Genomic DNA, 14,064 nt, shown 5'->3' with positions numbered 1-14,064 from the left:
ATATATTGAACGGTTGGAATATGTAGAATCATAACATATATTTTTTAAGAACATGGTCAGGATTTAAACTGAAAAAATTAAACTTTAACATTCAATACCGTATGTTTACACTGCTTCATTGGGTATTTCTAATAATTATCTAATATTAGAGGTCAGTCTTCGGTTAATAAGCGAAAAATAGACTTTGCAATTATTTGTAATGTAAACAATTTAATAGCTGAAAAAACATTCTTCTTGTTTTTTTAAAAATGAGTGTGACACACACTTTAACTAGTTATTTTTGTTAAGACAATGAACAAATGTTTTACCAATAAATTTCTACTATTAACTATTACTATATATAAATTCAAAACACGACATATCAATAAAGAAAACTTTGTGCTGCTTTCGAATAAATAATTTATTCACATCAAGTCGTTGTTCTATGATAAATCAGGGACAGGCCTTCCGTTTCTAAAAATTTACTTTATCTTCTATATAGCGTTTCTGAGCTTCTATATCTAAAACACGAAAAAAAAATCATGAACAGAAAGAAGGAATGCATAAATGTTTTTTAAATTATAAACATACTAGAATCTTGACTGATTCTTAGCTGATTTCTTAACACCATCCCTAACGAATCAAAATAATCAATTATTAAACATATCTTCAAAAAATAAAATTTCTTTTTCAATTTTCGTTATTGTAATCGTTGAATTGATTGTTTTAAATCTAAATGAAGTCCAGAAGTGTCATCAGTATGTAGACTATTTATCTTCTTTAAATTTTTCAAATTATAATACAAACCTTTTACTTTCTTTACAAACTCCTTCGCTTTATCCTTCATCTTAGAGCCCAGCTCTTTGGCCGTGTCTTTCATTTTCATCATATTGTCCTCGCTGAACAACTTGACTGCTGATGTGGTCATACACAGCTGACATAGCACCAATACAATCAGCACACATGTAATTGGTTTCATGTTTAGTTATAGTACGTCAAATTCGATTCGCTCTCTTTGAAATGTACAATGCAGTCGCCTCAATATTCCTATTTATACAAATGAAAAGTACAACATATTGTAGATTAAAATCATTCGTGTTGATTACAAATCTTTATGACGTCAACAGCTGGATTTTATTTTAGCATTTACAATAAAACAATGCAATATTCATGTATTTTGATAATGTACTTCTAAATAAATTATCTCTGAATGAAAATCTTTTTAAAAACAAGAAAAAAATCAACGTTTTTATACATAACTAATTATTCTATTTCTCTTTCTAAACTCAAGAAGAAAAAAAAATACAAAATCTAAATATATCGGATTTCCTCTCTCTCTCTCTCTCTCTCTCTCTCTCTCTCTCTCTCTCTGTATATATCCATTTACAATTTTAGCATTCTCGATTGTAAAGAGAATACATTATTCTTATTGCATGATGTATATTCAGTCTTATATTTACATATATTGATAAGCAAGTTTTGGCAGTTGTCTGGACTTTTTTTAGCTGAATATCATCAGTTTAAAAATAACTTTTTGGATTGTAATAGAATATAATGACTATTTAATAAGTTGTCAATTAAGAAGAATGAGGGAAGCAATGGAGATAATATAAATTTCTGAAAGGTTTCTCCAGTATTGTAATTCAAATTTGGTGATCATGAGCTCTTAATGGATAACGTTTTGGGCGAGGCAGACAACAACCTGTTGTCAGATGAATACGTAGTTATCAGTAATGAGTTAAAAATTATAATCTACAAACAGTCATCATGAAAAGTATTGTTTAAAGGATCAAAAAAGGGGAAATTATATCATTTCTAAATAAAAGATCTAATTCAAATTTTCTTTGTATAACATGAAAGCAGTTACCTGCCTTCTGATTGTCTTGGTGGTACATGTATATCAGCTTATGATAGCCATCTCAGCTTAAAAAATGTTCCGCAAAGATAATGTGAAGTAAATGAAAGATGTGGCCAAGGATATGAAATCCATGATAAGGGTTACGTGGAAAGACATTATTAAGGAAATGATAGGTACCTAAAGCATTTTATTTTGGAGTGAAATACTATTTCTACCTACATTTGCATGTTCTTAATTTAAGGAGGCCGGATGGTCATCAATTTACTAATCGCATCTACCTTGCAATTTAAATATATAGATTAGCACAATGTGCGTGACATTTTTGGGAGTTGATTTAAATCAACTCTCCTATGCAGTTACTCTGGCAAACCGAAACTGAAACAGTGTTTGGACCTAAGCACAAATTATCACCGCTGACAAGAGTTAGTTCTTGAAAATAATCGAAAGCTTCGATGTAATGTCCGCTGAAGCATGTTTTAAAAAGAAAACTTATTTATAAATACCTCAGAAATAGTCAGATCTTAAATAGTGCGATTAATTTAGACGTTTTTAGCAGTCGTATGTATTCCTACGCCAGAGTTCAATAGAGTCTCGTTCAACCATCGGCTGTCTCCGTACATCTCCGACAAGCAGAGAGTCAGTTTATATCTAGAGGTCGCATCATTAAGCTATCACGTGACCTAGTATCTCTTACTTGTCGGAGATTAACGGAGACAGCCGAGCATCTGGTTGAACGAGACTAGAGTTCATTTTTTTTAATATAACACAACATGATTCATAAGAGGTTTTCTCGAAATTCTTGTCGGAAAAGTCCGAGAATCCATATTATAAAAATGTGCGTAATTCAAATAGAGATTATAAATAAACTACTTGCCAAGCAAAATAACATATCGTTGATTTAAAGATAAATAATAATCGATAAAAATCAACCCCCGTCAGTACTTCAGTACTTTGATTCATACTGTATCCTAAATATGCCCGAGGTCGCTGTTTATCCACACGAGAGACCTCAGACTCGAAGGTTGATTTACAGAGACTTCCAGATAATTTAACATAGAATGCGATATGAATAATGTCATGTCATGATTTTTATATCATTAACAAATATCAAAGAAACAATTAAAAACACCACGTAATGAATTATTATTGACAAATTAATATGTATTAGTGCAGATATACTGATAAACTTTGGTGTAAATCTTCGAATTCGCCAGCTGTTTTTATTTCAAGTTAACGTCGACGTAATTATTTTACGTCGTTCACGGACATCGGAACTTATCGACGCATATCGATGTCTACGCGACTATAACTGATGATTAATGGAAAGGGATCTGTAAAAACAACCAACCACTGCTGGACAGGGGTGTGTGTTTTTTCATAACACTTCCCTATGGGTTTTACACACGGGTAGGCAAATTTCCGGTTTATATCGCAAAGGTTGGAAAGGGCATATTTTCTATAACTATTCAACATAGTCTTAAATTGACTATGTTCATCAAGTCGTCTAAATAAGCTTTTAAGGAGTCTTTGTTTTAAGTATATATGTATTTATTATGTGTATTGTTTCCTTTATCATGAACTTCATATTTTTCTGTTTAGATATGGACGCCGTCAAACGCTCTGTTAGGAATGAAGTGCACTAACAGCAAAAAATCCTTCACATTTGTTGAAATGTTATGGCTGGACGAATTAAATTGAGTAGATGACATTCAACAAATTAGTTGTTTTTCTTATTCTACAGTATATTAAGAAATACTCTCACATTTTGCTACTTCAATAAAAACCCAGATTATATATTTACATTTTCAACTGTCTTTGTATGTGATAACATTACGAATCAATTTTGAACCCTAAAACCCAATAACTTCATAAAATACGAGTGACATAAAATGGGCGTGTCTTATAGCATAGACGAAAAACGGCATTTCTGTGCCGCGTAGTAATACATAGCATGTGCAACATAAAAAAAATACTGCTTTAAAAATAACGCTGTTTTAAAGAGTACAAATTGGAAATAATATAAATATAAGTAATAAGGAATCATCCTTTTAATATTATGAGGTGATAATTTCGGTCGGAGCGAGGTCAAATCTATCATAAAGCCCTTCGGGCTTTATTGGATTTGACCATGCCCCGACCAAAATTATCACCTCATAATACTCAAAGAATGATTCCTTAAATAATTACCCGACTACAGACTCGACTAAATCCCGAATACTCCACGCTTATTTTTACTGCACGCTTATTTTAAACTATTCTTTTTTTGTTCATGGAATCAGTAATTTGATATCAGATAGAAATACATGTTATTACAATATCATTGTATGTCGTCATTTGATATCAATAGCAGAAATTTCTCCAGTAATTTAAGACGATTGTTATTTATGATCACTATCTTTTTAAAGGATTTACTCTGGGTTATATGTCACATACCCTTAGTCACCGTGAAGTTACTACATGAATTTTTAGTGTTTGGTTCATAAACACATGCCATCTGCATAATACTAATTCTCATTTTGACGAATTTAACGATTTCTTATTCATTCTCCGGGTACATCCGGGCGGATTGTATTTGATTGAAATTGACATTCAATTAGTTCGTATTTTTCCAACTCTATCTGAACTAAAGATAAATAATTCATGTCTTTTTGTCAGACTTGTTGTATGTTCCATAGAGAGTCTCACGCTTCATAACAAAAACACCCTATTCATGGATAGAAATGTACAAGTATATCTATCTTATTTCATCATCTTTTGTTGTCATTAAAAACCGATTTTTTTTTATTGCAATCGCATATTTAAGAAAAAATCAACTAACTTTAAGCTTGCAAGTAATGTCATAAAATATTTTTTTCAAAACTTTCAATCATTTTTAAAAAAAAATATTTCTTGAAGGGTCCTAACTGCTAGGGGGATAACATCATCAACATTCTCCTGGAAGCGTTCCCATTGAGCATGCATCCATTGACAGTAACTGCAGCCCCTCAAGGTAGTCTACCGACATCACAACCACCAGAGGACAGGTCATTTGTTGACATTCGGGAGAGGCCATCAGCGTTCTGGTGTTTCTTTCCACTTCGGTGCTGGATGGTAACATCATATTGTGATAACTCTTCTAGACAGCGAGCTAGTTGCCCCTCAATATTTTTGAACCCAATTAACGATGCCAGACTGTTGTGGTCTGTCCGCAAAATGAAAGGTCTGCCAAGTAGATAGTATCGGTAGTGACGAATTAATGCTACAACAGGTAGCAACTCCCTCCTAGTAACGCAGTACTCCCGTTGAGTAGATGTCACGGTCTTGCAATTAAAACTGTTTAGGCTTCCTTACCACACTGAATTTGGGAAAGTTCTGCTCCAATAGCCATGTCCGAAGCATCCGTGTCCAATATCAACATGCCATCATCAGTGGGATATCCCAGAACTACAGGGTTAGTCTTTGCCTCTTTAAGGGAAATAAATGCTGTGTCCTTCTCTTTATTCCAGATAAACCTTGTCTTTGGCCCTGTGAGAGTGTACAGAGGTGCTGCTATCTCAGCAAAACTCTTTATATGCTCTCTATGGTAGTTAACATACCCAAGAAATGCTTGCATTTGGGTGTCGGCCATTCTGACATACATTTCACACTCTCGGTAGTGATGCTGACCCCTTTTTCTGTAACCACGCGACCAAGGAACTGAAGCTCCTTCCTGAAGAGATGACATTTTTTGGTTTTAGTTTGAGGTTATGGGTCCTAAATCTTTCAAATACCGCTCTTAGATTTATGAAACGTTCCTCAAAATTCTGACCTAAGACTATGACATCGTCTAGGTAAGCAAGGCATTCTTTCCAGTTAAGACCTTGTAAAAATAACTGTATCACCCGTTGAAAGGTTGCAGGGCTATTGCATGTTCCAAATGGCATTCGTACAAATTCAAATAGGCCATACCTTGTGATGAACGCCAACTTGTGTCTATCATCAGGGGCTACCTCTATCTGATAATATCCCTGTGCCATGTCAAGGGTGCTCATAAAGTTGTTTTTTCCAAGAGTGTCTAGACATTCCTCCATGTACGGGAGTGGGAAAGCATCTTTCTTGGTGACTTTATTAACTCCCCTAAAATCAATACAATACCTAACAGTCCCATCTTTTTCCCGCACCAGGACCGGTGCTGATGACCACTCAGAATCTGATGGAACGATGATTCCTTTGTCCAGCATACTTTTCAGATGTTCCACTTCCTCTGATTGGAATCCTAGTGGTGTGCGCCTCAATTTGGATTTCACCGGGTGGGCATTTCCAGTGTTTATCTTGTGTTGGATCCCTTTAAACAGTCCCAAGTCAAAGTCTCCTTTAGAAAAAATGTCTTGGAATTCCAGAAGAAGGTGTTGAGCACCTTGACTTTGCTCGGAGGTTAGATCTCTTGTTGATCTATCTGCTAGGTCTATCAAGTGGTCTGGTAATTCGACAGGAAAACGTTCATTTGTCTTGTTGTGGTCTTGTAGTTTTCCACCATTGGCGACTTGGTCCACTTCAGAAACAGTCCCAATCACTACATTTTTCTGAAGTTTAACTGGTCTTGTTGACAAGTTGCGCAAGAGGACTGCCACTTGATCGCTGTTATCAACTAAAGAATGTGGTGAAAGCAATCCCTTCACATTATGACATGGTTTGAAAACCAAGGTACCAGCTATGTGTTGGTCCAAATGGCCAAGAACCTGCACTGATGAAAATGGTTCAACTCTCACTTTTTGACTTAATTTCACTCTAGCTATTTAAAGTTGTTTACCTCCTGCATCTAGTAGAGTTGCATTCACCTGTTTGCCACCAAGGACAATCTGTATTGCATTAAGGTCAATGGTAGCGTTTTGTGCCTTTAGAAAATCCAGACCTAAGATGACGGGATCAGATATGTCAGCTATAAGGGCAGTCCAGGTGATGGGGTCTTCTTGTGTGTTCCCAATACAAATTTGAATGTTTTTACAGTAGTTAGCCTCAATAAAGTCAGAATTCCCTGCACCCCTCATGGTTACTTTTTCACCACGAACTAAGGGTGGGGTGAAGGTGTTGGCGAAAGCATGGCTGATAACTGTTATCTGGGCTGCAGTGTCAACAATAGCTTGAACAGGTTTTCTGTTAATAGAGATCCCTAGCATCAAGTTGTATGGATGTGTTTGACTGTTGTCATACATTCGTATGTCGTGACTGGTTGGACTAGTCCTGGTTTCTCTCCTCGGTGATCTAGGGGATGGGGAACGGGACCTGTGTGGCCTTTGGCAGTCTCTAGCAAAGTGACCTGGTTGTCCACAGTTGAAGCACTGTGCTGCTTTGAGTGGTAAAGAGTTGGAAACAGAACTAGAAGTACTGTCTGTTTTCCGTGGTGGAGATTGTGACCTTGTGGAAAGTTGTTTATTCATAAGGGTTATGATTTTATCCACTTTAGCGTTTGTCGCCTCCAGCCCACTTTTGAGTTCAGCTATTTCTTCTGAAAGTTTGTCTACTCTCCTTTGGGGTCGTATTGGTCTAACTTCAAATTCATTCAACAAGCCCAAGTCACTATCGAAGTCATCCTCTTTAAAACGAATCTTCCTCACCTCCGGCTTCTTGGCGCCTCAGATTAATCTCTGATTATTGAGTGCAGCCTTAACCAGTTGTAAGGCTGTCTCAAGGTCAGGAGGATCTTTGTCCATTGTTGTAAGTGCTGCTCTTTTATTTTCGAGGCCCTTCAGGAAAGTGTCAGTGGCTATAGTTTCTTTTACACAGTCTGGAGCCTGTGGGTAACCTTCACTTACCATCTCGTGGATTTTTTCTGCAAATTCATCAACAGATTGGTCACCTTGCTTGATATCCTGGAGATTCCTCCTAATTGTGTGAGGGAGATCTCGCTGGCAAAATCTTGTTTTCATCTTTGCTCAAAGTGATGAGAAATTGCTCTGTACTTGGGCTGAACATATACAGTAATACTTTAATGCTTTGTCACGCAAAGATTCAACTAGGAGTTCCAGTCGTTGTTCATTGGCCCACTTATATCTTGTCGCTATCATGTTGACCTGCACAATGTATGGATTCCATTCCGATTTTCCATCGAAGGTAGCCATCTTTGGTGGGGGAGGACCCATAGTTTAATAACTGGTCATGAAATTGGGCTTCTGTCCACTTTTCACTTTTTGTAAATTTCCATCTGTGGTTTCCTTAGCAGCAGTGTTCCCACTGGGCGGGCCAGACAAAAGTCAGCCACAATTAGCAGTAGCACTGTCACTAGGTAACGAGGTGTTTTCCTTTATGACGTCCATTTTAGGTTTCATCCATGGATTACCACCACCATAAACACCACGTGGAGCCAAATTACCGACAGCATTTTCATTTATTTTCAGTAACTTTTCTTCATATGTTTTTCTCAGGTTTTCCTCAAACTGTGTTTGCATGAGTTCGTAGTGTTCTTGCGAAGTCATCATTCGCTCCTTAAAATCTCCCGACATTTTATCAATTTGGTCATCCCATTCCTTTTTAAGTGCCTGAAGTAACTGTGGTGGTGTGTCTAGAGAAACTTTTTCTTCATCCAATAGAGTTCTTATGGTACTATAGGTGCCCTGTAGGAATTGGCGTATGTCATCCTCTGTTATAAAGCCCTTTTCCTCCCGTACTTTAAGGATATCTGTGGCTCTGTGCTGACCAATTCCTTCGAGTTCAATTAGGTCCTCATAAAACGCAGTATTCAAGTTTATAGCAGGCATTATTCTATTGATTTTAAATTCTCCTCAGATCCATGTATGTCCAAAGTGTCTTCGGGTAAAACTCTGAAACAACTTCTGATAATGTCCTCAGTCAACCTTCTGCTCCAGATCAAGGCCAATTCTGTACCTGGATGGATGCCGTCGTAAAAACAAAATTTTTAAGAAATCCTTACACCGTTGTTCTTCTTCTTGCGATTGTCTGTGTCCTTGCGTCTGCGTGCTATGTCCTTATTAAATCGCAAAGTAGATTGTCCAATTTCTGAATTTATTGCACGAATAATTGCATTTAGAGCTTCCACTTGCCTGCAAATATCAATGTCTTGGTGTTTAAATAAGTCTGGATTGGGATGACCTTTGTGCCGATTATATGCCACAATTGAGAAGCACTGTATTTCAATGAATTTCACTTTGATATCTTGGAACTTCGATACAATTGTTATGGCTCTTCGATATTGTGCCGTAATGGTATCTACGATGGTATTGTCCCAGCAGCGAACTTGAGTAATTTTCCCCTCTTTTCTGGTAATGTCACAAGTCCCAAGCCAAATATAAATCAATGCTGAACCAAAGTCTCTGGATTCCAATCTATGTTCAAGTTGATCTATGGCCTTTTCAGTTTGCAAGCCACTTTGGCACCAAAACTCGACCGATCTCAGGGGGGGAGGGGGTCTTATTTTTAAGAGCAAAACCTTTGCTGTCTGACAGAAGAATTGGTGTGTGACACAGTGACCCTTGAGATGTTGTTGGTGGCTTACTGAGAAAATCTTGTATTTTTGGTCCAGACAATGACATGAACAAAATAATATGCAATATGATTATATGAAGATTGAAGGGTTGAATACAAAAATAATATGACGTATGAAAGTAGAAATTCAAACAAAAACTCCAAAAAAAAATTTCTATCGTAATCAAATGATATCGCAAAAATTTGTATGTAATTGTATATAAAATTTCGAATTGTGACAGTTATGGGTTTCCGTACCCAAGATAACAAATTAAAAATCAACACTGGCGCTAAATGGAGAATGAGAGAGAATAACTAGAGCAGAGCTCGTGGCAAAGCCACGATTAGGTCTTCCGTTGTTGCTGCGAGTTGAAAATGTGATATGGTGTCAATAATTTAGAATGACTCAACTTTCAGTTCTGCTTTTGTTATAAAAATGTGTTGTGATTGAAAGCCTGTATATAAAACGTGTTTTGAAAAAGAAAGAAAGAAAATGTTTTAGGAAAACTATCTGTCGAACACAGTTTATGTAATCGTTTCAAACATTCTTTAAAAAATGAGATGTTTAATGGCGAGTTAAATTTTCAGAGGGTAGCAAGCATTGTTACATGTACTCATGATTCATGTGAGGAATTGTGTTTTTTGGGAGTTGATTTTAATCAACTCTCCTATGCAGTTACTCTAGCATACCGAAACTGAAACTGTGTTTGCACCTAAGCACAAATCATCGCCGCTGACAAGACTTAATTAGTTCTTGAAAATAATGTAGCATTTTTTTAAAGGAAACCTTTTTATAAATACCTTGGACATAGTCAGATTTTAAATGGTACGAACAATTTGAAGTTTTTTTAGTCGTGTGTATTCCTACGCCAGAGTTCAATATATAGTCTCGTTCAACCATCAGCTGTCTCCTTACATCTCCGGCAAGTAGAGAGTCAGTCTATATTTAGAGGTCGCATCATCAAGCTTTCACGTGACCTGGTATCTCTTACTTGTCAGAGATTAACGGACAGCCAAGCATCTGGTTGAACGAGACTAGAGTTCATTATTGGTTGGAGCCATACAATTTTTGAAATATTTGGAATACCTGGAATTTGGAAACATAGTTTGATGAAATCAATTCTATTGTAAAATATTACACAACATGATTCATCAGAGGTTTTCTTGAAATTCTAGTCGGAAAAGTCAGAGAATTCATATTATAATCAAAGTACTGAAGAACTGACGGGAGTTGATTTTGTCGATGTTTATTTATTTTAAAATCAATGATACGTTATTTTGCATGACAAGTACATGAATACCTAGTTTCTAATTTGAAATACGCATATTTTTATAATATGAATTTTTGTACTTTTTCGACTAGAATGTCGAGAAACCTCCATAGGAATCATGTTAATTAATATTTAAAGATAAAATTTATTCAATCAAACTATGTATCAGTGGTAGAAATATTTCTCGAAAATTGTATGGATCCAAGCAATTATTTTATATTGAACTCTAGTCTCGTTCAACCAAACGCTCAGCTGACACAGTAAATCTCCGACAAGGGTTTACGGAGACAGTCGAGCGTCGAGTTGAACGAGACTTTATTGAACTCTGGCGTAGATTTCAGTTAGCAATCATACTGATTTTATTTTTGGTATTGACTATTGAGTTACGGTAACTTTTTTTCTGGATGATTTTATTATTTATTATTTTATGTAAAAGACCATTCCAACAGTTACTCAATTATATAACAATTGATGACCTGGGGCTATATATGTTCCGAGCTGTGTGTGCTGAAATGACACAAGATTCTCGGTCGCATGTGGCGATTGAATTTACACAGACTGACCGAATAAACAAACGGGTGGGAGAGTGAAACAAAATGTTACACATGAGAAGAAGCCACCAAAAATGATTTTCGATAGATCTTGATATCGTTTTGACAATTAAAACAGTCCAGCGCAGCTCCTGTCAGCGGGGCGGGAGGGGGCAGCAATGAGTTCGCTTCTACAAAGAAACGAACGACCATGTAGAAAAACTACAGAAGTGATTAATATGTGTCCGATAGAATCTAATCTAAAGTTGTTTAAAATTCATGTGAATTTTTTTTTTAAATCATCGAATGCCTCAATTCAGGACATTTTTTATCGTGCTAGCACCTACTGCAAACATGTTACATGGAGCTTTGATTATAATTTGATTTTTAAACTACCATGTATGCTATCTATAAATCAAAGCTTAATCAACTGTACAAGTTTGATGAATTTATCTTTTCATCTTAAACGAATATAATAGTTGAAAACATAATAAAATATAGTCGTGTCCGTGCAAAATATGAAACATGAACGCGCGAAAAGGTACATGTAGAAGAACACGAACCGACCCCGGATTACTTGTCCACTCGCACCGGTTCTCCTCAACCATGTGCGAGGGGTGATCATCATTTAAAGGTTTACTATTTGTGTGTGTGTGTGGGGGGGGGGGGGATTTAAAACATTATTTGTGCAGTTCCTAAAATATTTTACATAAACAAACTAACCATTAATTTATGTCTTACATGTACGATGTTTACGATTTGGAGTAATATCGCTCATTAATATTCATTTACACTCAAATGTTCAATTGAATAAATACAAGATGAACAAACTTTTATAGGATTAAATTAAAACAGTTCCTGTTTTTACGGCTTTATTAACTCAAACACGTTCATATGCTTAATATTACCGCTAGGTAGAGAAGCCGTGGCTGATCTCATCGGCCGTTGGCGAAGGATATATTACGGAAAGGTACATGTACAACGCACAGACAGGCATAGTTCAGAACCCAGGAAGATTTGAAAAGTTTGCAGTATAATGACCATACTCTATCAAATAGAAGTTATTTATCTTAAACTTAAAACCCACAATTGATCTGTGTCTATTATTGCTTTAGATTGAGAATGACATTGCTTTTATTAATTAACTGAACGATTTCTTAATTGACACCCAATCGTTTAATCCATAAAAAAATTATGTGTAATCGAAACGAAACCAATTATCGAATTCGTGGCTAAATAAACTCATACATGTATATGAGAGACACAGCTCTTGTGTATTAGATAACCGCTGACCGCTACAGCCGCGAGCTTGGTGACCGATTTTCTCGGCCACGGGCGAGGGAGAGCTTACGTAATGGTACACACACACACAGCTCTGATTCAAGGTAAATTTTAAAAGCATGGAGTTAATAAATAAAATGTAATGCATAGAGTTTTTTAATTCCATATTTTGTGGTTAAATAGAAAAGAAAAAGAATGTTTTGTTTTCCAATTGCCGTTTTTAATGATTATGCACTATAAGAACTTAACAACAATGACTTAAACTCCTAATAAAAGCATGTACTCCAACAACAACAAAAAATTCTTATAAATTAATGCCTCCTGTATAAACCAGCATACTTTCTGCGGCAACTTTATGCCAGTTGTACGCACAAAGACTTTCGTTAACTTGTCAAATGAAAACAGGTACATGTCAACATGTAAAGCTTTTTACACTCATACTACACAAATCACTTACAAAATAATATTGTTACGACCTTTATGAGATCCCAACAAACAACTTTTCCAGCAATATCCATATCAAAATCCAAACCGTTTTTGAGTTATTAAGCAAAAACTTTTAGGGGCTATTGGCCCTTAATTGAAGGAACCAGCCCTTTTTTATTGGTGTCAAATGAAAGCCCTTGATATTCTGCACAACTTTTATTCTACATGTCTTAACAAAATATTTTTCCTTAAAAAGATATAAAAGGAAAATATGTCTAAATTTTTGCACTTTTTGGAATCCTGTTTTTTGACCCCCTACCTTTTCCTAAATAAGGAACGTAATCCAAAAATAAAAACCGATGTATACAACTTCAATGTCTTTGTTATTCAAATTCGTTGGATTCCCATTCCCTGCTATCATAGTCTCGGAGCCTTTGTCTGGAAAACAAAGGCCCTAAAAAATTTTAAAAGGGGAACAACTCGTTAACGGAAAGGGAATTCTAACTTTTATGAATTGATGAAGATAGTGTTTTGTAAAGTCCATTAGCCCTGAAAATTTGAGCAAAACCCGTTCAGAAATGAGCACGATATGAAGCCTCAAAGTTCGCGTCTAGGAAGAAAAAAAAAAAAAAGAAAAATAAGAATAATCTTAACCCGCACAATAATAGAAAGGTCTTCCGTTGGAAACGGAAGACCTTAATAAAATTTAAAAAAATATTGTCAAATAGTAGCGTAGCAATATTGTCACACTTGATCATTTAATTTGTCCTATACTGCGAGAAACCAAGTTTGTTAAAACGCGGGAATGTCCGAGTTTCCTCGACACTATTGCCATACGCTAATCAAAATACAAGAAGAACTAAAAAAAGGATATGTATATATTTTTCAACTGGACGTAGAATCGGTCACTTCTGACACCAGTTGTAGTGACCTATAAGTCTGCGAGCTCAGCTACAGGCCAATACAGGGGCTCGGGAACCACGAGGGATCAATAAGCCAGTATCCGGTTGCAAACTCATTTTTTGTTAGATCGTACCAAATTGTTTCGTACCACAGATATTTGATATTGATCTATTCAAGAATATGCATGTATAATAAATGAACATCAGTACACATCAGTAAATGAAAAGTTCAGGAATGTGTCAATGCAAACAATGTAAAACACCTGAGATATCATGCATAAAACTCTATAAATATTTCATTAATCATTAAATTGAATCATTGGAACGTTTCTATATTTTGTTAAAAGCTCATATATTTTAAATGCTCTGTTATCGATTCT

Source organism: Crassostrea angulata, chromosome 9 (assembly GCF_025612915.1).
Source record: "Crassostrea angulata isolate pt1a10 chromosome 9, ASM2561291v2, whole genome shotgun sequence".
Lineage (NCBI taxonomy): Eukaryota > Metazoa > Mollusca > Bivalvia > Ostreida > Ostreidae > Magallana > Magallana angulata.
The sequence above is the reverse complement of the archived record's forward strand: the minus strand, read 5'-3'. Positions refer to the sequence as shown.